Below are 27889 nucleotides of genomic sequence, written 5' to 3'. Positions count from 1 at the left end.
AATTGTTGATATAAAGAACTACAAATGTTCAATTCTGAAAGGTCTCAGTTTTTTTTATCAGACTGATAACTAAATGAATTTGTGGCTATTAATCATTACTTTTTGTAAGTTTTTTTAAAATACTTCTAAATATATGTTGTTGTTTTTTTAAAAATAGCTGTTATTGTTAATAAGTCACAAAATACAGTGAAAAAAACCTAAAATGAATCACTTAAAATTTGGAATATGTTTTTAAGTGCAATCTCTGACCTAGTGATAGTTTAATGTCACGTCAGGCATTCAGTTTGAGAGCTCCAAACTGAGCTTTACTTGGACTTTAATGATGATTGATCTGAGCTATTCTTTAATTCCCATCACCGGGGCTCGTTTTATTACATTGTAAAACCAGCTATAAGCGTCTTCCCAGTTGAAATACTACATTCCTTTTTCAAACCCAGTTAGCAAGTATTGCCTGGAATGATGCAAACTCTGATCCACTGAGACAATTCCTTTTGTCTGTAGCTGAAGGGATGTAACTTTGTAACTGTGCACCCCGGCCTCTGTCCAGGGCCTCTTCATACACCCTCAGGGAATTTGGAAAAGGTGACTTTGGCCCTTTGACCTGGAGCTGAAAGAATTCCAAAGTCTTACTGTTAGTGAATCTTTATCTTCTCCCAGGCTGTATACAGCTTTCCCCCTGTTGAATTATAAACTGTCAGCCTTTCTGCTTGTCCGATAGTCATCCAGCCGTTTTATTGTCACAGTGGGGGTACAGAGTTCAGGCAGCAGTCATCCTCCAAACAGAGGTGAGGCGTTTGGGAAAGAGCAGCAGTTACTCTGCTTAACTTATCATTTAGAGCTGTCAGGAGTTTAAAAGGGAAAAACACTCAGAAAGTGGACGTTCGGTTGTAAAAATAGATGATTTTCAAGTTCACAGGAAGAGAATTTTCCACTGAAGGGGGAATAAATTACAAGGCTTGTAGCCCTCAGTGAAGAGATAATATTCAATCAATGGAGAGAGCAACCTCAGTATCCCATCTGAAGGGAGCTTTTAACTGCACCAAATCAGAGTCCTGCAACTTTCATCTTATTCATCAATATATTATATATGCAAACGTCTGATGAAGTTTACATTGTTCATGAATTCATTCCTTGATGCTTTATTTATGACGGTGAGAGACGGACAATGAATGAACAGTGGGAAATAGCAAAAAGTTTGCGTTTATTATTTTCTTTCTTTCTTTCTTTCTTCTTTCTTCTTTCTTTCTTTCTTTCTTTCTTTTTCTTCTTTCTTTCTTTTTCTTTCTTTCTTTCTTTCTTTCTTTCTTTCTTTCTTTCTTCTTTCTTTCTTCTTTCTTTCTTTCTTTCTTTCTTTCTTTGTGTCTTTCTTTCTTTCTTTCTTTCTTTCTTGCTGCCGCCTGTGCACAGTGATTTCACATTTATCGAGCGAAGCCTGACCTTGCTTCCACTTCCTGCACATATGCAGGTCAAGTTCTGTTCCTGTCAGTCAAGGAGAGGTTGGGAATAACATCTGTGTTTCTTCTTTTCAGAAGCTGCGGAGTTTCCAAACTCGGATGAGGAGGCTGCCGGGCCGGATGGAAAGCGCCTAGCGGGAGCAGCGTGGACTTTGGTGATGTCCGTTGCTGTGGTTTGTCTTTTTTTATACCCTGTGTCGTTGCCGCGCCCGTGCCTGCTGGCTGGAGTGGTGAAAACACAAGGCAGCTACAGAAACGATCTTGTTCTTATTATCACAGACACAGCGGTCGCTGAGGCCCCTCAATCACCAGACAAAATCCATATTCTTAGTGTATTCAGGCACATTTTCTATATTATCGAGTGAGCTGGCCGTAAATGAAAACCAGCGATAGCAGCAGAAATTACATATTGGCTATTTTTCCCTATTTCTTCTCTCTTTTTGTCTTCCAGAAGCTCTTCTTGAAGTGAGCTTCCAGACCGCTGCAGCTTTATCTGTTATATACTGTAGCGTTATTGGTTTCCACGCAGCTCTACTTCCTGTGGACCTATCCTCCTGGTGGTGCTTCGCCCGTGAAGACAATAGTCCTGCAAATATCGGGGGCCAAGTCATTATCTTCTCCTCAGCAGGTGTAGACATTATTGGAGTGCTGAACTAATGATATGTAATGAGCTCTCTGTGACACATGTCTAGCCACCCTTCTATCATGGGGCCCATTAACAGATAACAGCATCATAATTAGCTTCATTGGGAAGCCAAACCGGAGCTTATGCCTGTTAAGTTAGTGCATGAAAATGCTCATATACAATCACAGCACTGATGCTGTACAGACTCACATGGCTGAGGGTTTTTTTTTCCATTGTTTTTAGAGCAAAGACTTAAAACAAACAGCGAGAATTCATCGGCTCACTAACAAAGACGTGAGTCATTATTTGCTAGTGTTTTCAGTGTTCTCTGTAAAGGCCAGGACACAAATGCTTGCCTGTCTAAAAAATTTATATTGGAAATGGTTTTGATGTTGTACCCCATTGCAAACACTTTCAGCCCTCTGCAAGTCTCCTAGCAACAGCAAACAAAGGCAGGAGCCATCGCAAGTTTCCCGTGGAGCGGCTGGTCAGGCTTGCCTTTGAACTTGACTGGGAAAATAGCTGAGTGGGCACTACTGGCGTTTGTCTTTCATTTACTCCGGCCCCGCCACCTCCTCCCCTCCGCCCAAATGTTCCCCAGAAACAGCCAAATCTTCATCTGTCCCCAGACGCCAACAACACCCCTGGTGGATAATCAGGCGGAGCGAAGGGAAGTCGCCGGAGCAATCAGGACCAAGTTGGGACATTTTTTTTTTCAAGGGGTGTGGGTGTGTGTGTGGGGGGGGATTTGTAGTGGAGCTGCCACCCTTAACAGGGTCTTTGTGCTTTCTTTGCATTTGCACAAGCTTGTGTTGCATCTTCTTCTCTAATTGTCTCAGTACCGAATGCGTTAGATTTGTCTCAGTGATGGAAATAAACACAACACACAGAGACTTTGACTCTTTAGAAGCTCTGAAAAACCCAACGTAGCTCTCTTTTTGGGGGTATTTGGATATTTGGGTGCTAATTTTATATGCGCAGTCAAAAAATATCTTATATAATTGTTGTTTTCAACCCAGTGTGGATGGCTGGGACACTGTATCTTAAGGCTATTGAACGTTATCTTGCTGCAGTGCTCTACACCCCGCTTTCATCTCCAAGCGCTCAGAAAGCACAGGATATCTAACAAATTACACACTGTTTTGGTGTAATTTACTGTAATTGATGTTTCTATCTGGTGCTGAGGCCTTCTGCAGCAATTGCTTGTGTTTGTAGGGAGACATGCAGCCCAGTGGGGTGTATCGACTCAGGCTGTTGACTAATAATGCTCTATTGGCATCTTTTAATGCTCTCCCATTGTCTGGCTAACATACTTTACTCTTATGCTAAAACCACACCTGCCTGCTCTCTACGTCCCCCTGCAGAAGCAATGAGCTAAAGTAATCAAGTTTTCTTTTGGTGCTTATTTACTCACCTGCTTGAAGAGATAAACACAGACAGTGTAGCATTAGATCAGCGTTATGATAAGAAATGCCGTGTGCTGCTGTGAATCTTCCATTAGCTGTTCCATTCCAGCGCAGTCATGGCCCACACATGAAAGGATCAGATAGGGAAAAATGCATAAAAAGGAAAATGATTACATAAAAGTTATGCACGGATTATGCCTCTCGTGGGCACTGGCTCTGATTTGACGCAACTTCATTACTATTTTGTGTTCAATGAGCAGCAGGAGAAGCAGCAAAGAGTCTCATGTCAAAGGTAAAAACCTGAGGTACGACCGCCTGAGGTAAATAACTTGCTATCACATGTTAAAATAAACCCGGCAACAGCCTGGTAGTGCAGGACAAACACAGCTATGGCGGTTAGTTATCTTTCACAGCAAACATTTGCTGATGATGGTTTAGATTATATAAAAGACCTTAATAGTGAGGATTGACGCTGCATGTAGGACCCACAGGGCTGCTGCAAACATATAAAATATAGATGTTCTATGTAAAGAGGCAGAAAAAGGAGAGAATGTGTTAAATTCAGCGGGATGCTATTTGATTTTCCTGCGTACTTGTGGTGCAGAGGTGTCAGTAAATAGATCACCCATCCATTTACATCGCATCTTAATTATACCAAACAGACGAAATGATATAATCGGTGTGTGGCGTCGGAGCGCTGATACCTGTAAACGCCACATGAAAAGCTTTTACTTTGACCTTGAAGTAGGATATAATTAATGAAACCTCCAAAACACAGGAAAGGGTTCTCAATGCTCTGTTTATTTTTACTTTGAGCGCAGTTGTTCCCCTCATTTACACCACCGCTGCCTCCTTGTTGCTGCAAAATGTCAGCCTCAATTTAATGCCGCCATCATATTCCAGTAAAGGTGCGTGTAAACATATGCACAGCAATTAATCCCAATGGTGCAAAATAACACCTTAAATGACAGTGTTTTGTATAACTCTGTTCCGCATGTGCACTATTTGTGTCAGCCGCCTTTGGAGAGCAGAAATCCCGCATTTCATCTGCAGCCGAGGCTTGTTTGTGAGGCTCACGCGCCCCAGTTATTTTGGTATGTCAAAGCAAAGCTGCAGAAAAGCAGGTTTTTACATTCTTTTGTGATCCTTTCATGGCGAGGTTGTTATACTAGGAGGGGGGGGGGGAAGAAAAAGATTCCAGCTCTGCCTGCTTCCTGCTTTGCGTTTGCCGTGCACATCTCGGCTTCATTTGCTCGCGATGCTCACGCTATATTGCTCAGCATTAACCCGAAGCAGGATGGAACGCAGTCACTGCAGCAGAGAAAACACACGGTTGTGATCTGAACTACAGAGACCTTCCCTGACACCCAGACCCTCACCTTTTAGGCAGCTTTGTGCCCCTGGAAAGACAAATATAGAATTTCTTTTTTCTCCCTGCTGCCGTAAACACCACCACCGCCAAATTGCATTTTTTTTCTGAGAAAAAGACAAAGACAAAGAAAAAACACATTTCAACAAGTATTTTTCTCCCCAAAACCCATTGGACCCCATTTTAGCATATTCATTTATAGTTTGTTTCTGATTCGTGGTGTCAAGTATCATCGCATTACCCCTGACAAAACAGAGAGCATGTCTCCGTGCTTGTCTCCCCGAACCCCATGCAGAGTGATACCCCTCTGATAGCTGCACGCGCCATCTGAATCTGACAACAACGATGCAGCTGAGAGTGTATTAATATCCTCCTGCGCCCTGAGCGCGCTTATTTACTGTCACCTTAATGCATCCGTTTATATGCTTACTGCAGCTTACTCGCAGTGGGCTTCCATGCAAGGCCTCATTTTAGGGGGACACTTATATCGCCTGCAGAGGGCTTTGCGTTTTAGACCGGTTTATCGCTCTGCAAAGAGAAATGCGCTGTGTTTGGATCGCGATGGTTGCTGTGCACGTTTCCCTTGCTGATACCTTCAAATGCAAATCTGCATTTAAATAATGGAGGTCGACAATTGCATAAGGATACAGTATTTGCACGTGCGGAGCAAAAGGCAGCGTCTTAGAAATTTGAAAACGTTCCTCCTGATATTTCAGCACTTGAATACGTGCGTCTTGTCTGCTTATTCCTTCATATTGTGGATTAGATTTTTTTCCCTCATTGGAGGGCTGATGTTCATTAAAAGACACATCACGCGCTGACAGACTCCTCACAGGTGCCAGCCGCCGCAGTGGCACCTTCACCTTGAGTTTAACCTTGATGCCTTTTATTTACATCACAGACAGCATCAAATTAACGTGAAGTATAAAAACACCTGTTGATTTACTGAAAACGCCATTCGGGCTTGCTCCGCGGCATATGATCTGGAGGCTGCGAATTCCTAGCAGTTTTGCTCATTTCTGCTAAGAATCTACCCCACAAACATACGAACCCTCTAGATTTCTCACACATCTATGAGGTGTGCATTATCTTTCAGCTCTGAAGACTTTTTTCTCGCTCACACTTGGATTTAATTTAATTCCAGTTCCTCCGTTTTTGAAGGAATCGGCAGAAAAATAATAGATTCAGCCTGTAGGGCTATTTAGAGGCACACAGAGACACATTACAGCGTCTCAATCTGTGTCAGTCTATATGCGATGTACACTTGGAATAAACTTCTGTCTAGTTGCCATATAGATTTGTCACCTAGAGTTTATGACGTTTCAGTAGAGGGAAAGAAAAAAAGAAAACACACAATCGTGGCACAGACGGAGTGGGGGTGGGGTGGCATTTGTCACCGCTCTCATTGGGGTTCAAAAGTAGAATGTAAATGTCTGTCTTTGTCTAATCCAACACATTTTATTTTTGTGACTGCGAAATCTGTTCAGGGGCCCCAACATTTATTCCAACTGTCAGGGTGTCATTTGTCAGAAAAAAAAAATAAAAAAAAGCTGAAAGTGACTCTCCACCCCCAGTCCTTCTGTATGTTGGGAGGTTAGAAACATGCAAGTTGGGGGCGTGCAGGAAACACACGTGGACGTGGCGACCTGTTAACTACAAGACTTTTTCTTTCTGGCCCTAGTTTAGCTCAGTTACTGACGGTAAGACGTATAAGCAACGCGATGAAAAGTTCATTTTAAAAGTGAATAGCTAGACGTACGACGTGCAGGGGTTGATCACTGTAGCGCGCACCAGGAGGAGCCAATCTTTAGCACTTTGTCACGTTCACTCATAGAAACATAATTAGGAAGGAGATTCTGGTGACTTTCCAACACTGCTGACATTTTCGGCGTGTGCTCCCTCCTCTCGCCTGCTGCTTGGATAGACTCCATCATCCGTGATCCTGGTTCGAAACTGGCACTATTTTGTAAGATCCGCTGGCTAAAACCTAAATCCAAATTCTCAGGCACTATTTCTTTTTCACATTTTCAAAGACATTTCGGGGGATAAAAAATCCCAAATCCTAGAGAAAGCCTTCTCGTGTGGCCCATCTCCTCCTACATACACCGGCATCATTTTGTATCTGATGTTTAATGAAGCTTTAAATACTTTCTGTCAATTAGGACTACAGTTTGTCTGCCACTGTGTCTGAGAGAAACCAAGATTCAGAATAAAAGAATAAAACAAAAAAATCTAAAAATCCTAATTTTACTTGAAAGGCGAAGGCTTGAATAGATGCACTTTGTTCCATTCCAACACTGTTGACAGTGCTGGGCTCCAGCGCCTCGTCCTCTGCTGATGAACAGTTATTAATTTTAAGGCGCTAACCTTGTTAGAATCAAGAGCGTTGTTATGATGAAGACGTTAACCTTCGGGGCACATTTTGTTTTTTAATGATTAATATTGGCACTCCTCCTCCTCCTCCTTCTCCCTTTTTTTTGTCAGTCTTCCTCCCAGCCTGTCTCTGCCAGCCTGCCTGCACAGTGAAGCCATCAAGCCATTAGAGAGCTCCAGCGCTGATAATGAAGCCACAGAGGTGGTCTGAGAACAGGAGCTGGAGCCCAGGAAGAAGGTAGATTAGGATAATTACCTGGCCACAGGGGGAATGATGAGAAAGGTGTCTTCCTGCGCACTTCCACGGGAGAAGTGCAATATAATCAGGTGCAGCACCCGTTGTTATAATGATCAAAACGTGAAAACCTGCTTTTCTGATTTCTCCTGTTGGGGCGGTTGCTGATTCCACTTTTGGACGGATCTACGCGTCCATTCAGTGTGTCTTTCCATGTGTGGGTGTCTCACCCATCCGTCCTAACTATCCACACCGGCAGAGACTTTGAAGAGCCCACGAGGTCAAGTTAGAAATGATTGTCTGCGCCCATGCCCGACTTTTTTCGCCGCACTCCTGTAAATCCATTTTCCACACAATGCATTTCAAATCAAAGCGGCGTCACCATGACACGCCTTAGGAAACATTAGGCCATAGTGCATTACTTTCATGTATGATAGCATAGCCCCTGTATGCTTTGATGTGCACACTTTTTTTTAATGCTTTATTAATAATAACACAGCTGGCGCCCTCACCAACATCAGCTTCTGGTGCTCCTTTTCTCTCCTCCTGAGCCCCATCACTCGCTCCCTTCCCTTGCCCGAGCTCCTCCAACCCTCTCCAGCCCCTGAGCCTCGTCTCTCGATTGGCCCGTTTGTGTTTTTGGAGGGTCGGGTTGGGGCGGGGCTGTCGGGGTGGTTGGGGGGAAGGATGGGGGTCCGGGGGGAATGACACGAGTCTCGAGATGAAGAGAGTGACAAAGGCCTATCAGAGAGCAGGGAGCGCGGAGCGCCGCATCATCATTGGTTGCTGTGCAAATCAGACACGTCTTCATTTCATGCAGTCATCCTCCGCAAGTGGCCAGCTTTCATTTCCACGCCTGAGGAGGGAAACGGGGAATAGATGAGAGAGGGAGAGGGGCAGGATTAGAGTTACTATTTTACTGGTTTGCTCCTGTGTGTTTGCCTGCCTTGTTACCTGGTAAATATCTCCAAGATATGGGGGGATGAGCTGTTAAACATGGAGCAAAATACAGATGCTGCCTTCTTATATTTCAGGTACCTCGTAACTGGGATACCTGATTTATAGACACGTAAAACCTTGTGTGGATGATGAATTCCCCCTGTTCTCCACAGCTTTTGGTTACAGTAACACCATCAACATCCTGATGTCTGTCCACTTCCAAACGTTGTTCCCCTTTTTCTAAAAACCAATAAATCTGCTTATTGCCGAGAACTACCGATGACAGGATGCTAGCCTGATACTCCCACTTATAGCATCAGTTGTTGCTGCAGTGAAAGGTTTAACCTGCTGATACTGAAGCATTTACTAACTGGATAGATGAGTCAAACCGGCAAAGGCTTTTAACCTTGTTATTGTTTTATCTGGCGCTTCATGAACCAAACTGGTGTCAGCTGGAAACTCCTCCTTTGGCAGTTGAACTGGTCCCATCCTCTGCTACGGGGACCCGGAGGCCCCGCATAGGCTGCTGGCTCTGCTCTAGCTGGATCGAACGGCTGAGGCCGACCTTGTGCCGGGACCGGGGGTCAGCTTCAAAAGACCTTCACCCACTTCCTGTCAGCCAGTGTTCTACCCTGAAAGGACAGAGGGGAGTCCTCAGCAACGCACTCTATCACACCAGCTATATGATAAATCAGTTTTCAGTACATCTATCAACAAATACTTGTGATTTAATTAAAGTAATAGCTTTTTCATAGTGGCGTGATAATTAAATGAGCTCGCTGGCTCTAATTGGTAACCTGTGTCTGTATTAACTCATCAGGAGACTCACAACCGTAAGAATCGCTCTTATTCTGCTGATCAAACCCATTTTAGCCATAGATCCAAAATGCATGTTCATCAATTGGAGTTTTTTGTTTTTTGAATCTGCTTAATAATCCCAGGATCCCCCCGCCCCTCCCTCCGGTACATTAGCGGATCTCAGTATGTCTGCTACTCTTGTGAACAGGGATGAGAAGGAGATGGAGGGAGAGGAAATAAAGGTCTGATGAGTTTGGCAGAGGGAGGATGGAGGCTGAGACAGATGGCATGAAGTCTGCGGCACTCTGGCGTGGTTCGCCTGGTGCTAAAATCCTCCTCTCTCACATTCCAACAAATCCTACCAGGAGGCTGGGGAGTCTGTCACACCACTCCAAGGATCCACACGGCTGCCCACCCCCTCCACCCCACCGCAATAACAACCCCTCCTGGAGCAAATTCCTCCTCTGTCACTCAGGCCGAGCGAGCCCCTGACCACCCCGTATCGTGTTTCTGCGCACGTATGTATACGTTCGCACGTTAGCACGTATGGAGGTGGATGATTTGGGCTTTCGCAGGGCCGCTAAGACAAGAAGCACCAGGGGGCGCGGGTATGAAGAAACACTGCTCGACTGCTCTTATGTTGGGGGGGCATAATTGAGAGATGCGGCCTTGGCTGTGTGTTGACTGTACAAAATCTTATTCAGTAAATCTGGGTTAAATCAAGGGGGAAAATGGTTCAATCCATTTATATTTGGGAAGGAAGACCTAAGGAGCTTTTAGATTCGTTTCAGCCCAGCCTGAGTCGGTCCGTGGGAACGCTGCATCAGTATCAGTCCAAACACACGGCGCTCAAACCCTTTACGATCCAAACTGGGCCATGAGCGTCATTACAAACATAGTGCGAGACCAACAACTGGATCACGGGATTCTTTGTGCCGTCTTCAGTCGACGCTGCTGGAGCAGCTACGCTTTGAATTTGCTGGGTTCTCTCAGCATCTTCATCTGGCTTATATGAACAATCTCATTTATTTAAAGCTCTTTTTTCCCCCGTCTATTTGACAGCCGCTGCGTTGCGTGGTTGTTCTAATGAATGACTTCTGAGATGTGGTACCGCTGTGCTGAGGTCACAGGGGGCCTTGGAATCACATTACTGTTAATGATAATAAAAAGAACAATCCGCTCTAAACCTCTTGTACGTGTTTGCTTCTCGCCTCGTATGGAATAAATGTTTAATCTGCTGTTGTTCGTTAAGGGCTTTCAAAGCTCCAACTGAAGCCAGCGCAATTAAAACGCATTGTAAATGTTGTTTGAGCCTTTGAGTCATCATTTTTTTCTTTTGACCAACGGAGAAAAGGTGTAAAAAGGTGAAGAACGCTGCACCGCTTGGGTCCACTACCAAGCTCAACATCATCTGCAGAGAACAACAGATTCATGATTGAAAGGCTTCTCATTATATTATTATTTTAATAAAAAAGATATGATTTCCTGTTTTTAGTCCAGTGGTATTTACACGTGTCTTGACAAGCTATTCGATGTGGTCTGCAATACCAACTCCTATTTTCCCTGAATAATACAGGAGCTGATTGAGGATGATGGTAAACAAGTGTCTCTTTATACACCGATACGTCATATAGACGAATGTGACATCCGTGCAGAGGAACTTTGGTGACATTCTCTTATATCACTGTAAAAATGGACTTGCTGGCTGTCCTTCCTGCATGATGGGGACAGCATGCTGTCCCGAGGCTCGCTGGCACTGCAGCTGTCACCCACAGGACGGCAAAGTGGAGAGGTCGATGACTCCGCGCCGTGGGTTCTGGCAACATCCCCTCCCTTCTTGGCCTGGTGAAAGGGCAGGAATGGGGAGCACAGCCACCGAGCGCATTGATCGAGGGCCAGGCCTCCATTAGCCGCCACCAGAGCTAAAGGTTAGCTAAGGGCAACGGATGGATCCTGCACACACATCCTGTAGAGTGACTCATTCTTCCAGGCGGGGAATCAGACGTTGTCACTGCAACCGCCACCCAGTATTGTGCGTCCCTCCCCGGGTCGACACTGAAAAGTAACTTCGTCTTGTTGTTGATGCTAGCCGCAGTAGGCTTTATTATTGCTTTTAAGCATATTATGGCGTGCCTTCTAATTTTCTTCAACTGAAATTACTTAATAAGTGAGTGGGTCCTGATTTGCACTGATGATCACACGGCTACACAATTGCATCAAATTGCGCTCCCGGAGTCGTTGCGCCACATCGTGCTCATCAGTTAGCGACGAGCACTGTCTGGTGTGACTTACATTAATGAAGCTGCAAAAGGGATAATTGTGGTGCCAAATGGAGCGCAGGCTGACGGGATCCATTTCCTGTCTGAGAGGGTTCCGCCATGTTTACCGCAGCTCACCCCCTTTTTACACCAACGTGCGCAGACACACATGGACGGAATCAGCCGCATTCCACACAGAGATGATTGTCATCTGCATCTGTCAAGTTGTGTGTGTTTTTTCCTGCAGCAATGGAGACCTCATCCTGGGAAATTGAGCAATTTCTGATTGAAAACAGTGCCGGTAATTAGAGCACTCACTATTTGTAACCACTTGGCATTGCATTAGTATGCAAAGCTGGCAGCCAGCTTATCTTAGGGAAAACGTTTGTTTCCTTAATTGCCCTCTTAGGACAAAAGTGAAGGGGTGGGTGGGGAGGGAAGAGAGTAAATGTTAACGTGCTGCTCTGAGAATGGAGAGTGGCGTATAGGGGATGTGACTCCCTGAACACGGGGGTTAAACTCCACTAATAGACTGCAGCCAATATACATGGGCAGAGACAATGGCCCAGAGTAACAGCGGAGCTTTCGTACGACTACATATGGGCACACGGTCCCGCTGGCACACGAGCACATGGAGGCACAGATGAACACACATTCCATGACACACAATTAAGCACAATTAACTCCACAGACATGCTGTAAAATTAGGCATGTAAAAATACCCATTCTCCACGCCAATGAATGAAATGATCTGCTCTCATTTTAAAGAAGCGACTCAGATGGAAGGCACGGTGGAAGACATGATACTGCTGGAGTAGACTTCTGCTGAGAACATGTGGCAAGCCTTCGTTAGCCATCAACTGTTGAATCCACAACATCATTAATTAGCCCACTGCTGTACTGCAGAACAGAACCGAAAGGAGACAAACACTGACCTTTATCATCAGAAAAGGTTCCCAACAGCTAAACAGCTGCTTTCACTTTGTAAACACAGCAACTCCTCCTATTAACATTGACCAAAATCGCACTTAATAAAAGATAAGTTAATGATTAGACTTCTGATATGCAGAAAAGGATTCAATCACACACACACACACACACACACACACACACACACACACACACACACACACACCACACACACACACACACACACACACACACACACACATACATACATACATATGGGAAGGCTACAACACAAATAAAAGTGCACAATAATACTAAATACACAGATATTTGATTCTAAAATCTGATTCATGGTGGTTGAATATACGTATGTTATCACGTTGTTTACAAAAAAGAAAGTTTAGACGGCGACAGAAAAAAATTAAATATTTGATTGTTTTAATATATGACGATCCTGCACAAAGAAACCTAATTAATAATAATATGGAAATTTAGGATAAGCATTTTCTAAACGATATCTGTTGTTAACGTACAGTAAACAACACATCGATCATATAACTGGAACGAAAGCATCGAGCAAAAGATCCAAATAAATCAAAGTTTTCGACGCTACAGGTGCGAAATGGGGAAAAGCCGAGGGCCTTTCATGGCCACTTTAATGAACTTCAATATTATTTCAACCTAATCAGCTTTAATTAAAGGCAGGAAAGTGGGGGAATCGTCAGAATTTGATCTGAATAATACGATTACGTGAACTTTCTCAGGTCTGCTCAACACACCACGCCAAACTTTCAAAGCGCCAAATCAAACTTGCTGACTCAGACGTAGACACACCGAAGATGTAAAGTGCTTGAAAAATTATCAACTGTGTCCACACAGGAAGAGTCTAAAGAGTTTAGAACAAGAGGAAAGAAACCCGCACCTGCCAGGTGAGCTCCAGCCGCATTTTCCTCTTCGAAATATGTTTGAAATCTGTTTGGGAACTTAATCAACCAGCAACTAACGATTCAAAATTAGGCGGTTTAATCAACCCTAAACTAGAATTATTATTATCACTATTATTATTATTACTATTATTATTATCAATGTGTGGAAATGTTTATAATTACAATACAGAGCTTGATTAGACTGATGGACAGAGAGAGATCAATCAAGATCAGTAAATATTTTCTGGACAAAGAATCGAATATTTTTGTGTTAAATGATCGGATTCATGCAGCAACTCTTCCTGTCATATTTTTAGTCCCTGAAACAGAAGCGGATCCCAGAGCAAGGCTCCGCTCCGAGGCTTCCTCCACTCCGGTCCAAGTGTAAACAGCACACCCGACAAAAGCAGAGGCTGCTCCAGCCAGTTTCTACAAAGACCAGTTTACCCGGGACATCCACAATGGGCCTCAGGCTGGTCCTGCCTGCGTCCCGGGCAACCACCCGCGAATCTGCCTCTGTCCGAGGGCAATTACACTAAAGCGGACATTTGTAAAACCCGCAACAACACAGAAATGGACTGGCAAGAAGGACTTAAAAGGAGGGAATATTTCATTTTAAAGACGCATCCAAATGTTTTAGTATTGCTGTTTTTGAACGGAACCGATTACTAATAAAATGATTGGAAATGTGACATTTGGTTAAAATACGATTTAATTGCCAGTCTCCAATACGCAAAATGTATTTTACCACATTTCTTAGGCTTTATTTAGACTTAGTATTTTAACGCATTAACGGAGTTGGTGTCACAAATGCATTAACCGGGGGAAAGAAATGAAAATTTAAGACAACACCATCCAAAAAAAACAACAAACAAACAAAAAAAAACAATAGGAAGAACCTTACATACAGTGTTGTGTCCTGGAAAGAGTATAGTTTGGGCCTCCTTATGTACAGAGCGTCGAAAATTAACCAATAAAGCCTAACTATTATGTGATTTAAAATAAATTAGATATTTCTCACGCTGATATCATACATTCACCGAACTACTGGTTAAATTCACCCATTTAAAAATGTGCCTAAACGAATTCTAATGTGTTTATTATCTCCAACATTCGCTTCCGCTCTTCATATTTTGTCTTTCCGGCTAAATCCAATCGTGGTTACCGCGACTTTCGAGTTTCTGTCATTCCAGATACAGGATTCGCGTCTGGATGTAGATTTAACTCTGCCCATAATTGCATTTTGTTCGGCAGCAGTATTTAATCACGCTCGGCGCAGCAAGGTGAATTCCAGCGCTAAATTGAATTATTCTGCTTTAATCCCGCCTAAATCCCAGCTGTCATGACACGGCGGCGGGAGCAGCGGCGGCGGCGGCGGCGGCGGAGGAGCCGTCTGCAGCCCCGTGCAGGTGAGCACGGCGACGCGGGGGGGCGGAGGATCTGCTCTCGCCGTCAGAAGCATTAAACCAGATTACCAGATCCCGATGATAGCGCGTTTTCATACGTCACAGAACCCCAACTGCATCATCTGACGTTCACATTCTTGCATAACAAGCGCGTTTTCTGAATAAAACGATCAGAAATTAAATGTCTGAAATCTGCATTTTGACCCTTGACTTTAAACTCTTCTCATAAGAGATTTTATTTTATTTTATTTTTTTTGCATGCACTCATCTCACAGCTTCTCAGTGTGTTGCTTGAATTTAGCTCCCCCAGGATCTTTAATTTGTAGTCACCGGAATAAAAAGCCTAGCTCTCATGTCAGTCTGTGCAGGAGCAGGTGACAGAGAACAGCAGCAGCACACCGCATGCTAACATCACATCACTGCAGTCCTCACATGAAAGAACACCAAATCTTATATCAAGTGAACTTTTTAAGCCAGAAAAGAGGGTGTGACATCACAGCACCTAAACTGTGACTGTCATGTTTTTTTATTTTTTTATTTTTTTATTTTTTTCTCAAAAAACTCAAAGACTTCGAGAAGCAGGAGATGTTCAAACAGGCGCTACCGAGATTAGCAGCCTTTGTCTACAGGGGCTTCAAAGACCAATTAGATTGAGAGATGGGTGTGACGAATTTGTCAAAAATGCGATGATGGACGTGACGCTGGCACCAGCGAACATGGCTGGGGATTTCACTCAAGAGCAGTCACTGACGAGGCACTGTCACAAAACATGTCATCTTCGGCAGACGCGCCAGCTGACAAGGATGCAGCTTGGGATCGAGGCTGATCAATTCCCAGAATGCCAGCGAGATATGGCTCTGATAGTGGCTTTCTGTGAAGTTTAAAAAAAAATAAAACACAAAAAAAACAAGTACAGTTGGTTTGGATCTGTTTAGATATATTGTCAACTTTGTGTTTGCAGCACAGGCCTGCAGCATCCCAGGACACAGAAGTGTGCCGCAGATTTCAAATTATGGCGTTCAGCTGATGCTTTTAAAACTTTTACGGCAGCAAAGTTACTGGGCGTCACTCGTGTTGCACATGTGTCGTCCAACGTGGACTCATTCATCTGTTACTGGGGATCTCCGGCCACCATTTCGATTGTGAAATCGGACACTCAAAGCCCTCGGCTCCTCAAAGTAGTTTCCTGTTGTGCTTTGTGGCCACAACAGTGTCAGTCTTGCACAGTGAAAGCCTGATCTGGGTGTCAGCTTTGAGGAGCTGTCTATACATCCCTCCGCTTTGAGGGCTTCCATGGAAACAGTTTTGGAGTATTGCACCTAGAGATGGAGGCGATGGGAAGTATTTCTATCGACTTGGTTATGCGTAGAATTTGACCCGAGTTTTGTGAAAATGGCTTTCATGAGCCTGGGCTGCGTTTGATGGATAAAACAACGCAGAAACATCACTTGGTTAGGCTGAAAGATGCAGTGGATGTTATATGCAGGACACTCCCTGACTGTGAGTTTACTCATGCATGACCAGAAGATTTACGCTGTGTAGAACTCCATGGGTAACACCTCTAATTCACTGGGCTACGTACAAACTCATCAAAAATAAGAAATGCATTGATTGTTTTAAATAAAACATACATTAGCACCGAAGCATGGCTGTTTTCATGCACGTGATAGATGGAAGGATAAGGTTTTAAAGGTTTTGAAATGAATAAAATGACAATGATTTGATGGAAAGACAACCGTTCGTAATAAACTTTGACGATTCAAGGTTGAATCATATCAGAGGTGTTTTGCATAACTATGAGACCCCGGGTCTAATCCTCAAAGGGTTTTTGGGGCTACTTGGCTTTGCACTGTAGTCATTCAAGGTCTCAACCCGGTAGGAAATATGGGCTGCCATAGCAACACAAAGATGGCCTCTAAGGGCTTAGCATAATTCTTCTCTAATAGAAAAATAACAGCGGCAAATCCCGTCCTTAGTGAACTGGCTTATTTGACAGAGGCAGACTCCCACCTGTGAAGCACATAGTCGCGGCACCAACACGCTAAGACCACGATAAGATGAAAAAGAGCCCATCTCTGGATGGGGATGGGCGGCCTAAGCTCAAGCCAAATTCTTTCTCTCCTCTGAAGCTGGAAACAGCCCACAGTGTGTCTTTGGCTAGCTTTAGCTTTTTGAAGCGGGACAATATGAGCTGCCAAATGAATCATACTCTCCATTAGCGCCTAACTTTGAAGTGCTTAAGCCATGCTCTGAGAAAAGAGCAGAATGGCGCTACTATCAGCAGAAAATGGATCGCAAAGGATGAGATTTTTCTGAATTGTCTTTTTCCCCATCTTTCATTTCAATGGTGAAAGAGCTGCTGTAATATGCTATCGGGCCGTCATAAACCTGCCCCGCAACCCTTCGGATTTCGATCACAAAATATACGCCATCCCCTCCCCTTCGCCACCCCCACCGACTTTGTTGCCAGGTACCAGAGATGGAGCCTTGTCACAGTGTGAGTTGCATCAGGATGATGGGCACCGCAGAGGGAATAAATTACCCAGCACACTTTGGAGTAGCATCACGGCGCTATACCGGCCGCTTACAGCAGAACATGGCTCTCTTCTTATGGAATCGCTAATGAGGTGCCGTGCCCAGCGATGTCGAAGCCACAGCAATCGAGCTGAAATCAAAGGCTTCGCAAAATCGCTGCTGTCAAAACAAGCCACGACAAATGAACTGATTGCCCGACGCGGATTTGCGTACTTCGCCACGTGCAAAGCCGAAGCCAAATAGAGGAAGTAGCCAAGAACCCCCACACTGAGTCAGCCATTTTTACTACGAGGGGGTTTCGTTTTACTCTCTGAAGTTGCACTTTCAACAATGGCTGCCTCATCAGGGCTGCATTGAACCAACGTAGATGCTCCTGGTTCTTACTGAGCTGCGTATACTGGGTGTTTCGGCCCACCCAGATGGGTCCCGCTCGCTCATGGCTGACTGTGTATAATCTCATCAGCCTAGATGACTACACAGAAAAACTAATGATGATGATGACAAAAGGAGAGGATCAAATTGGCTTTGAGCTACAGCCTATAGACAATATGTACTTCTTATCATCTACAGTAGTTCAACTAACCTTAAGGGTGATTAGGAGCATTAAGAGATTCTTTTTCCCCCCCGTTCTCATCACCCTGCCTGTGCTGCTGTTGGGCAAATATGCAAAAAGCATATATTAATATTCAACCCCCTCCCCATTATTTTAAGAGTTATTCAATATTTTTATAAAAAACAATATTTTTCTTTGTCCTTTAGCTCTTGAAATTCCGCTCCCGCTACCTTTGAAAGGGCCGATGAGAACCTCTCGTTCCTGCGGCCTGCCTATATTATGCGGTGATTTGCAGTGGTGTCTTCACATTAAATGGGCAGCGGCGCCCATAATGGCCGTCTGTAGGGCTGAATGTGTTTTATAGTGCAGGTTCAGTGGCTTCCTGAATAGCTGAATAGATTAATTAAATCAACACTGTATGGACTGCTGTCCAAGGAGAGGCCAGACTCTCCTCCCTGAAGGGAATCCCTGTGAATGTCTGCCTGTGAGCCGCCTGTTTCACTCCAACGCCGACCACCTTTCCAACATCAAAGCTCGCAGCGCACCACGTCTCAAAGATCCACATCTCCAGGAAAGAATGGCCTCTGCTGAGATGCGGACACCTCTGGCCTCATTTAGCGTGCATCGCGCCCTCCCCCGCTCCGCGCCTGAATCCGAGGATAGAGTGGCTATCTGATGAGATCACAAGGAGAGGTGCAAGGAACTTAAAGGCGAGGAGTTAGTGTGCATCCTGCCAAGAGTCTCAAAAGAGTTCTAATAAAACACGTTCAATATGCCGGTCAGGGCTTTCAAAGTGCTGCACACCCTCTAGCCACGGTGAACTCAAAGGGCATCAGTGCACATGCAGTAAGGGGAATCTGCCCCCCATTAATTTAATGAGTCCAGGGTATTAGTATGCCATAGCCAGCTGTGAAGTCTCCCCTTTTTTCATCTCTGGTATAGTTTTGAGGAGAAATCCACCAACTTGGGAGAGACAAAGGAGAGTGTGGAGCGAGGTGCACTCGGCTAATCTGAAATCAATTCCTAGCTGTTAGTCCTCAGAGGGCAATTTCCAGGGGTTAAGATGTCTTTGTTCGAGCCGGGAATCCTGATAAAGAACGCCTCGTGCCTCTTTATTGCCATCGAGAGAACCTTGTTGTGTCTTTATTTCTGATTGCATCCTGAGAGAACAAACAGGAAACTTGTAAAAAATAAATAAATAAATGAACAACAAGGGGCAGAGCGTTGGTGCTGTGGGGTGTATTTGCATATATCTGGCAAAACGCGGCGGCCATTGAGACGCCGTGAGCTTTGTTTCCATCGGATCTTGTCGCGTCACAGTTAATTAGCATCGTCGCTCCCTAAGACACGACTTACAGGAGAACACGCAGCTCGTTGCTATACGGCGCGTTGACATGCAGCTGACAGTCACCTGTGAGAGATTACACACAGCGAAGTTTGCCGGGGTCTGTCAACAGGAAAGCGGCAGCTGCTGGAGCTAATTAAAGTCATAGTAACATGAAAAAGCAGCTCAGCTCAGGACTACATCAAACGCTACTCTTCATGCCAGTCTGGAGTCTCATCTTTGGGATGTTGAGGCCCTCTGTGACCTGTGCTGGGAGCCTGCTGGGCCCCGAGCCTGACCCGAGCACTGCGAGGGGAATCAGAGCGGGTCAGCATCACCGTGGGGTGCACCTGGAAACTCCTTACCTGCGCCTGCGCATCTGCATACCAAAATGTGACCGCACGGCTCGGCAGGCGCGGGTGCGGGGACTCTGACCTGCACAACAAAGCAGAGAGAGAGATCCTGGGTGAGAGGTCAGGAGAAGAGAGGAGGCGCAGGAAAAACACTCCGAGGATGCTCTGGCTCAACATGATCAGAGAGACACATATGGCTCGACTGAGGCAGAACCAGATGCCCTCAGAAGTCCCGATGAAACATGAGCTCAAGGCAAACACGTCTCGCCGTCATGAAGCCGAGCACATTTTAGGCAACAAGCCGAAATGAATGAGTCCCCAACTCTGTTGGTCTGGTGATCTCCTGATAAAACAAAAGACTCAGACTCGCCCATGAACAAATTAAAAGCTTTTTCCAGAGTGCCAGCTCTCAAAATAACAGTCGTAATGAGCGCTCTCGCTGAACAAAAGTACCTGAAGCCCACTGAGGAGGGGCTGTAGCAGCCAATATTTATGGACATGTGATGAAAGACAAAAGATAAAACAGCATATAGTTCACTCTCCCCACTCCATCCTCCATCCTGTTCTCTCTGGATCCGTCAACTGCTCGGCCAGAGAAATATATGGACACACCTCTTAGACAACCTTGAGTACAGTTGCTCCCAAAAAAAATAGCCCAGATAAGCCTGGTTGCAGTAACTCATGGTTGCACCGATTTTCCTTGGAAATTCCATTAAACCTGCTCTTTGAACCCAATTCTGTTGGGTGAGAACTCCACACCGAGACATATTTGCATGGCGGTGTTGATGAGCACCAGCACAGAGGCGCCGTTTACAGCGCTGATTCAACACCATACCTAATAGCGCTGGCAAGAAGCTGCGGGTGTCAGGCGGAAGGTTCTGGACTTTCTGCCACGCAGCGCCGCGCCGGCGTCTCCCCTGGGAGCCTCTCTACGATCACATGGACCACCTGAAGCAGGTCTGTGTTTTCCACCTGTCACAGTGGGCGCGGACACAGTGTCGTGCAGCGATGCACGCAGGTGTGTCACCAGCAGCCGGCTCTGCGCTGCGGAGGCGACGTATCCCTACGCTGCAGCAACATATAGGCTCAAATAGAACCTTTGAGCCTGTTCTTTGGTGCTCGAGGCAGGTCGTAGCCCAGCACGGGCTGTTTTTTGGGGCCTGATATCGTCCCTCCGCCTTCTCAGTGGGTTAACCTTCTTAACGTCTTCTTTTCTCCAGTGGCTGCCTCCTTTCCATCGTGTGGTCTCGATCTTTTCCGCGCCTCACTGCCAGGCCCCCCCAAACTGAACAATCAGCACATGTCTTTATACAGAGGCCCTACGCCACATGCACAGTCTGCATTATATGCCAGCTTCATTTTGGCAATATATAATTTATTCCTTCAAACGATGGTTATTATTATCCCCCGGAGACCAGCAGCCATATTGGTAATGTTCTGGGGGGGGGTTAGGCAGAACGCTTGGCGAAGCAGTTTGAATTCATATAGAGAAATGACGGCCGGGAAGTGAACGCAGGTTAGTCCGTCCTATTATCCCGCAGAGCCGCTGACTCAGACAAACGGTCGCAAAGCAATTCACCGGAATCCTTCGACTTTCATAAAGACAAAGTCAAATCAGGGGAGCAGCTTTAGGGTTCACCATCCCAGAACACCATCCCGGAGGAATAGTATCGCTGGGTGTCCTGAACTTCCTAACAACAAATGTTATACTGTAATTTGTCAGCAAACTATTTGCTGCATTTATCAAAACGTGGAAGTAATCGTCAGGAATATTAGTTCGGGGGTCATCGGGGAAAAGGAAATTCCGTCAAACTGTGCAAGATTGCGCTAAAATCGTTATTGGGAGAAAACAAATGGAAAAAAGCTGAAATATTAGAGGTTAAAGGGACATTTTCTTGGATCCCACTAATGTTTTCTTGAAAGATGAGAATAATTGCGTCATTTTTGTCGTCTGCGCAAACTAGATATTATTGTGATGAGTGATGTCATCGGAACAAACACGGGAACCTCCTGAGTGACTGGATCAGAACTTTTCCAACATGAATGCTTGTGCATATTCTTTTTTCCCTCCGTTGCGGAGCCTCTTTAGACCCTTCACAACATGGAATGGATACAGTTTGTAGTGTCCCTGCACAGTTATTTTGTGTCACTCAACTTTCCCGGCCTGAAGGTGCAAACATTCATGCATCCATAATGGATGTGTGGCAGCACCACCTGGGCACCATCAGCGCCCCATCGCGCCAGAGCTCCTTGTCTGTCACCAGTACCGCTGCAGACGGCGGCAGACTTGTTAAGGGTTGGGATCTCGTGAACCGAGCTGTCAAATTTAACAACATTTCTCCTTTTCCTTAAAGGCGGATCACAAGCTGAAGCAACAGCCAGAGCTCAAGAGTTTAGCGAAATGATATTTACACTTTTTCCTTTTCGTATTTTTTTTTTTTTTACTGCCGCCTCAATTGACCTGGTATTTCTGGAAAACTAATCTCTTCATTTGGCTGAGACTTGCTTCCTGACATCTGACCTTTGACAGACATGGCGTTAATGACAATTCCGTGGATTCCCTTTTGATTAATTGGCCATCCTGTTGGTGTTATGACAGGGAGCTGCGGAGGTGTATGTGTGCGCGTTAACGTGCGCGCGTGTCCCATATACGCTGCTGTTAGACTTGTTCACTTGGCAAGCACTTTCCTTTCAGGCCATTTGGTGACAGATTGCACTTAAATAACATTACTTCTTCGCAGTTGTGACTCACAAGGTTCAGTGGTACTGAGTTAGAGTGGGGTTTAGCACCTCAGACGAGGAGGACGGAGGACCGGGTCACCTCGCCTTGACTTTCTGTTTATCACTTTCTCTGAGTCTTGATCTGAGACGTGACAACAAGCAATCAAATTATCTACTTAAATCCAGTTTTACCATCACTAGCTAACAGCTGCACACAGTGGTCGATACGGAGACGGCCTCACACTACAACCCTGGTCAAGTACCAGGAGAAAAAGCAACAATTAAACAGCACAGGCGGGCCATGTTTTACTGGATAAAATCACATTTCCACAGTGATTACAGCATGTTGTGGGTGCTGAATGCTTCGATGCTATCAATGCTAACAAGACCTCTTTTTTTTTTTTGACATTGACATCATGGCAGGGTGCCTCTCCTCCAGGTAGGGGGCATGTGCGAGAGGGATCTTTGGTAATATTGATGTTCCAGGTCCGTAAACCTCCTCCGATCGCAATAGTGCGTCAAATACCCCCCACCTCCCCTTTCTCATCAGCCATGTTTGTTTTTGCCGGTGCTGTGCTATCAAAGGCTAACTGCTTTACAGCACCTCCTGGTGCTCCTCAGGAGGATTTCCCCCCTATTTTAAAATTTAAAAAAAAATCCAACCCACAGAATTCAATATCTATACTTTTCACCATCGGCCTCATTCGTAAGTAAATAAAACATAAAGTCAAGCTATGCTGGGATGTTGCTTCACAAGTCAATTACTTTAAAGGATAACTTTCCTCTCATGTTCACCCTAAAACTTCTTTATTTCTGTGTAAAGCTGTGTAACTGTATTTGTTCTCCAAGGAAGACACGCTTCTTTGTGGCTGTGCACCGTTACATATTTTGCTTTTGGCGCGGCTGTTGTGAACTTGTCCTGAGCCGCCTGTCTGTCAAATCCACAGCTTAGTTGTGAGGTGGGGCAGAGCGGAGGGATGAGGGCTGTCACTGCTGCTACTGCTGCGGTGCCCACGCCACCAGGGCTACTAATAAAGATGCACAGTGGTAGGACCCTGCCGACCAGGCAGTGAGATGTCACCATAAACAAGCTGCAGGATGTTGGCAGTCAACTTTCTGGTTATATAACGCTGACCTATTTTTATTTACTGGGGGTGGAGAGCAATTCCTTGTCAGATATGTTTGCCACACTCACGAAAAGTTTGCAGCAACACTCCATCATTTATTTAATATTTTTGCAACCTGTTTTTTTTTTTTTTAAATCACTTTATTCATTTTGAAACGTGCTAAATCTCCAGATTTGGCAAGTCAGAGTTCTTCTAGTAACCTTCAGTTTAATATAAGTGCAAGTTACATGTTATCTTGTTTGTCAGTTTTGGAAATACTGAGTGACACTCAGCAGATATTCGAGGAAGTGAACGTGCAGCGTGGCATCACTCTGCTTACTGATGGCACGTGTCACCATGACAGGACAGGTAACACAACAGATAGGAAAAACACACTGTTAGTCAGAATAGATACCCAAAATAAGCCAAATATAGCCATAATATTACAAATTCATAAAGCGGCACCAAGCCTGAGGGGAAAGTATCGAAAACTATCAATCCATCAAAAATGACAACCTCCAAACTGTAAAATAAATTATTTACAGTTTGGAAAATTCTTTGGGATGAATTCCACTCTTAACTCTGATGTCTTGGCTTACCTAAATTATAAAGTGTGTGTTAAAAATAAGCATGAAGACCAACTAGCGGGAATAAGAAAATAAATGGAATTAAAATGCATGGGTGTTTTAATTTGACAGTGTGAAATCGAAGAGCCTTTGAAGAACTTCCACATAAATCTGCTCTCTATTTATTTCTCACCAGTGCTGTGGCTCTGACTGCTTCCCTTTATGCACGTGGAAGCATGTTTGAGCTCATTTGAGGCCCATTTTAACAAATGTGTGACCAGAAGCTTCAGGTGCAGCATTTAACTCAGCAAATTAAACGCGGGGCCTCCGTGATGTGAGCAGGCCTCCAACAACCCTCAGTGAACACTCACAATCATCCCTTCACCATCATCATCACCATCATCATCATCATTGCTAACTCAGGTTCTAACCATGAATTTATCTCAAAAGTAAAGGTTTACAAGTTCAACACCACTTAAAGCTGCTTCTACACTGCTTCTATTTTTTGTGTATTTTTTTTAAATAAGTGAAAACTGAAATATGGTCGCAGTTAAAGTGCGTGAAATGGAAAATAATTTGAGGTGAAACTTTAAAAAATAAATTTCGACATTAACCGTCAAACGCCACGGAAGCTACGCGATGATTTATTATGTTATCTTGCGATCGTAAACAAAGCTGATAAAGTTTTGATTTTATCATTTTATTTTTTTGTGTGACGCATCATAAAAATACAATTTTTTAGCTATGATCATTTTAAAATCCTTTTAGTTATTTATTTAAATTCAATTTAATTCTGGTTCATTATAATAGATTCCTACAATTTATTTAAAAAGGAACATATTTACCTTCTTTTGAATTTAATTTATTATTTTTATGTATGCATAATGTTACAGGATAAAAACTGCGATTTGCTCTTCTAGCCTTTGTAAATAGAAATAAAATTGCAACACAATTGTTTTGCTGCATGCTGTATAAAGATAAAGATAATTTATTTGTAAGATTGTTAACTGTTTATTTTTCTAGGAATTATTTGTAAAACTGTGAGAGAATCAGTGGTGAATGTAAACTTCAGTTTAAATGAAATGAGCAGATGGAGGAACAAAAAGTTGGGAATTCTTCAACTTTTCCAGCTTTTGTCAGACAAACAACAATTGGAAGTGATTATTCACATTGTTTTCTTTTTGCTGTTTGTGGCAGGAGCCATCTGTCTGATAAGATTCTTTTGTAATCCTTTTTTAATTGTTTTCACATCCATAAAACTTTGTGCATCGCATCAAAAGATAAAAAAAAATCATTAGTTCTCTGTTTCAAGATGTTTTCTAATGGCCAGAAGATTCTTTTATTTCTCGTCTTTTCATTACTTCAAGGGCCATTGTCTGGATCTGGAGACTCTGTAATAGTAATAAATAAGAAGCAGCGTTTCTGATCAAAAACTCTGTTAGATTAGATGCTTTTCTTTCCACTGGAAGGTGAAACTTCCCTCAGTTTGCAGCCTGAGAGGCCACCATCTGTTTCTGTGCATTCATGTAGGAAATTTTTCCTGTCAGCAGATTCCCTTCTTCTTACACTTCCCCCAACAATTATCATCTATTCCAATAAATCTTTTGTATTTCATTTGGATCACAGATTTTACTCATATCAATTGTTTTAGATTCAACAAACTTCCGTCTTGCGATATTACAGCAAATTATTTCCCCAAAATTGCTGTAGAACTGGCTGGAACTGATATCACGTCTTTACATTTCAAATGTGGTATCTTTTCTGGCAGAACAAACCATCACAAAATAAAAACTTTATTTTTGAACGCGCTGTAAATCCTCCGGAATCTATTCACTTCCTAAAAACACGACATCAGTAGAAAAGTGTTGTTAGAAAAAAAGTTATCAGTCTTTTCTATTTCTCACATGATTTCCCAGAGTTAACGCTGGGGGAGGGGGGCTGGTGGTGGGGGAGGGGGGATAAAGCGTTTAAAAAATTGAAGTTTTTCCTTGTATCACATAACGCTTTCAAGTGCAAGTCTCAAACAGACTATCCTATGAACCTGTCACATTTTCCTCAGCTCACAGCCCCAAAATCTGGATGAAAATATTTACGGAGTCATTTTCATGGCGGATTCTGTTGAAGTTTGCGCCGCTTTTTTATTTACCCCCTTTTTCCACCTCGTAAAACATGTAAACTGCAAATAAAGTCGCGTCGAGAAAACAAACTCGAACATTTTTAAAAGCCTGTCTGCACCTCTGATGTCAGTAAACCTTGGAGAGAACAGATCGCGAGGCACATTGGACGTGTTATAAAGGTAATTTACAAAATAGAAATTCACAAAATGAAGGATTAAATGATTCTCTATTCTTTTCTTTATCATCGCTGCTTCTTTTAAACGGCACTCAAACAGCATGAGCTCCATCTTCCTCTCTCCCAGTTAGCTTAGCAACAGCCGCCATTTTGTCAGCATTTGCATTGGTCCGATTCTTTCCCGAGCCCCTTTTGAAATTCTGTCCAACTGGCAGCGAAGACGTCTGACTGACTTCGGGACATTCTGGGTCTCTCAGATCCCTTAAATTTTACCTTTAACCAAGAACCTATAAGAGGTACGATTCTACATGTTCAGAGAAGTAATGCTTTCATTTTCTGCTCAATCACAAATGAACATTCATGCGCGCGCACCCATCCACCCACACACCCACACACCCACACACGCACACACACACACACACACACACACAAAATAGGATGAGCTGATCCCTTCCTTTGAGTGTGCATCCACCACCTACTGTTCTCACCACTACACTATGTAGACAACCAACCACAGGATGTATAAACCTGCTACCTGGAGGTCACCTTGGCATTTTACTGGGCTGCATTGGAAGCACAGCGGAACACCGTTATCCACAGCAGCTCACTTATCAATAAGCTTTTAACTCTTATCCAGTCTATCTTGGTGGGCAGCACTTTTTTCTAATCTTAGTCTGGTGCCCCATAGGAAAGAAACCCTGATGGACAGAAGAGTCCAGAAGAGCCTTCATTCAAACTCTTTGAAAATCTGTAATTTAAGCGCAAATCATTAATTAGTCACAGATTTTTTTTTATTTACAATTAATATCTTCCTTTTGCAACTGTGCCAGAATAATTCACCGCAACTGAATCCATTTTTAATCCAGCACTTCACAGTAGAGGATGACGTGGGCTACCAGGAGATCCTGGTGAACCACTGTGGCCCAACACTTTCCAGAACCAGAATTAGAGGTCACCGGGATGAAAACCGGGCATTAATCATTGTGAGTGTGTGAAAATGACAAAGAAACTGCAGAAGGAAGTGTAATGCTGGGCAGCATCCTCTCCTGTTTAAAGATCGAGCCACCACTACCAAACAATATGACCCAGCTTCTATGCCCTCATAGATCCACACGCCCACCCGTCACTCACCTCGCTTGCCGCTGAAACAGGCCACCGTCTTCCATGAGCACAGAGAGGTCCGAAGCGTCCACGTTACTGGCACAGAGGGGTAAAACGGACTGTTTGAGAGTGAGGCCCTGAGACGGGACTTTCTGTGTTTTCAGAGAGTTGCCCTGACGACCCTAGTAAATATAAGAGAGCAAATCCGGCTACATAAATCAGTGCAGGCCCAGCCCGGCACAGGCTGGGAACGCCATGGGAGTGGTAGGCGGCACTATGGTGAGGTTTTTGGGGAAGGATTATGGATTGAGACGTACAGCTGGGAGGCTAAAGTTACACTTTTCATTACCACTTCGAGGGGGTCTTGGCTGCCTGGAAGCCACTCAGATTTGGGAAGACCTCTCTCCTGCTGGAATGGTTGTAATTCAGCAGGGGCTTTCTTCACCTGAAGACAATTGTTTTTGATATGGCAAAAACAATTTGACAAAACGTGAGAGGAAATACAGTTCTTTCCCTCCTTTCTCTTTTCTTTTTCCACCAGAAGAAGAATGAAAGGATAAAGAAAGAGGAGAGGGCATTGTGAAAAGTCCTTATTCACCAAAAGACCATGGTAAAGAGAGAGCAGTATGCCCCCTTCTGG

The 27889-nt window shown here is 44.2% G+C and overlaps 1 protein-coding gene and 1 long non-coding RNA gene across 4 annotated transcripts in view; one reads left to right on the top strand and one right to left on the bottom strand.

Annotated features, from left to right (window-relative positions):
* zic6 (zic family member 6) overlaps positions 1–4666 on the top strand; it is a 70462-nt gene extending 65796 nt beyond the window's left edge. For both annotated transcript variants that reach the window (XR_008951944.1, XR_008951943.1), the window contains one exon: positions 1530–4666. The gene's annotated coding sequence lies outside the window, so the exon portion shown is untranslated. The remainder of the gene's footprint in view (positions 1–1529) is intronic.
* On the bottom strand, positions 4266–27531 carry LOC130530912 (uncharacterized). 2 transcript variants are annotated; one of them, XR_008951946.1, is made up of 4 exons: positions 27280–27511; positions 19476–19545; positions 8808–9033; positions 4266–8318 (listed from the first exon to the last, which is right to left on the bottom strand). It is a non-coding gene; the product is annotated as an uncharacterized LOC130530912 (long non-coding RNA). The 2 variants fall into 2 exon arrangements; XR_008951945.1 differs by having other exon boundaries at positions 4266–9033; positions 27280–27531.
* Between the last annotated feature and the right edge of the window lie 358 nt (positions 27532–27889).

This window comes from Takifugu flavidus, chromosome 9 (genome assembly GCF_003711565.1).
Source record: "Takifugu flavidus isolate HTHZ2018 chromosome 9, ASM371156v2, whole genome shotgun sequence".
NCBI lineage: Eukaryota > Metazoa > Chordata > Actinopteri > Tetraodontiformes > Tetraodontidae > Takifugu > Takifugu flavidus.
Note: the sequence above shows the minus strand (reverse complement) of the source record. Positions and strands in the feature narration are given on the sequence as shown.